The following is a 2,180-nucleotide window of genomic DNA, read 5'->3' on the forward strand; positions in this document are numbered from 1 at the left end:
ATTGTTTGACCCTTCCTGTCATAAAAAAATTTCTCTGAAGCATGCAACGCTGTTTGGTATATCATTTTACCTACAGTAGAACTTCGTAATAATTGGAATCCATTCTCTCTCACATGGCTGCTGTTTTTTCAGCTATGATTATGTAATATTCTAAATATTGATTGTCATTTCAACAGTCTCCACAGCATCTTCAATAGGAGTACTTTCCATCTCAAAGAACCACTTTTTTGACCATCCATAAGAATAACTTTTTACTTGTTAGAGTGTATCATGAGATGGCAGCAACTCAATCACAGTTTCAGGTTTCAGATCTAATTCTTATTTTCTTGCTATTTCTAACATCTGTGGTTATTACTTGTTGAAGTCTTGAAGCCTCAAAGTTATCTGTGAGGTTTGAAGTTAACTTTTTCTCCACACCTGTTTTTTTTGGGATCAGACTTCTTCCCCAAAATCATGAATGCTCAAGTGGCCTCTAGAATAAGGGATCTCTTCTAGAAAGTTTTTAATCTTGTTTTACAGAGATCATCAGACAAATCACTATCTATGATATTTCAAGTCTCATGAAATGTTCTTTGTAAATAATAAGACTTGAAACTCAAAATTACTCCTTGATTTAGAATGGGTGTTGTGCTGGCAGGCATGATAAAAAAGAAAACATATTAAGGTCAGCGTCCACCTCCATCAGAGCTCGTAGGTGACACGGGGCTTTGTGGATGAGCAGAAATATTTAATAAGATTAATTTTCCTGAACTAGACTCAAAATTAGGTTTCAAATACTCAGTAAACAGATGTGCTATCATGAGGATGGCAGTTCCATTTAGAGAACACAAGCAGAGCAGACTTAGCATAATTCTTAAGGCCCTAGGATTTTTACAATGGAAGATGAGCACTGGCTTCAGCTCAAAGCCATCGTCCATTTCTGTGCCAAACAAGACGGTCAGCTTCCCTCTTGGAAGCTTTGAAGCCAGGCATTGACATTGCCTCTCTAGCTGTGAATGTCCTATGTGGCATCTTCTCCAAAACAGACTGCTTTTGTCTGCACTGAAAACTGGTTGTTTAGTGTAGCCCCCTTTGTTAGTCATCTTAGCTAGATCCTCTGGTAATTAGCTGCAGCATCTATGTTAGCCCTTGCTGCTTCACCTTGTACTTTTTGTTACAGAATCAGCTTCTTTCCTTACAACTCATGAACCAACCTAAGCTGGTTTCAAACTTCTTTTCTGAAGCTTCCTCATTTTTAGCCTTTACAGAATTGGAGCTACTTTGAGCCTTGCTCTGTATTAGGCTTGGGCTTAATGGCATGTTGTGGCTGGTTTAGTCTTCTGTCCAGGCCACTGAAACTTCTTCCATATCAGCAATAAGGCTGTTTCACTCTCTTGTCATTCTTGCATTCACTGGAGTAGTGCTTTGAATTTCCTTCAAGATTTTTTCCTTTGCATTCACAACTTAAAATAATGCATTGCCTATACTCGTAGATGACCATATTAAATTATGAATGACCCTATTAAATGCCTCCAAACAACTAAGTAAACAGACATGAAAAATAAACTAATGAGCAAATGAGACAGAAAGACTAGAATGAAATCATAATTGTCCACCAAGATTCTTAAAGTGCAGAAATCACAAAGTAAAGAACAAATCAATTACAGGTGAAGACACACATTTTTTTTAAGTTCAGACAGCAATGACTTTCTGACTCAATTGAAGCACACAAGCCAAGTAAGAGACATTTACTAAATCTTTTCTTGGTAGAAAGCTTCACACACATTTTTCCCTATAATCTTTTAAAAAAATAACCTTAATGTCAGACTTGGAAAATCAAAAATGTAAAAATTGGATATCATTAATTGGGATATTTTTATCCATTATATTTTCAAATAATGTAAATAGAAGCATCATTTTTAATAGTGAAAAGAGGAAGTAACTAAAATGCCATGGAAAGGTGAGTGGATATACATAACACTATAGCTATTGTTAATCTGTACAATATAATACTATTAAGTAATTAGAAGAAATACGGTTCTGACACATTCTACAACGTGGATAAACCTTGAAAACATTTTGCTAAGTGAAACATACTAAACACAAAAGGTAACTTATTACCAGATTGCCTTTGTATAAGATATGCAGAATAAGTACTGAGAGAGAGAGACAGAGAGACAGAGAGAGACAGAGACAGAGAG

Source organism: Pteropus medius, unplaced genomic scaffold, assembly GCF_902729225.1.
Source record: "Pteropus medius unplaced genomic scaffold, Ma_sr-lr_union100, whole genome shotgun sequence".
Lineage (NCBI taxonomy): Eukaryota > Metazoa > Chordata > Mammalia > Chiroptera > Pteropodidae > Pteropus > Pteropus medius.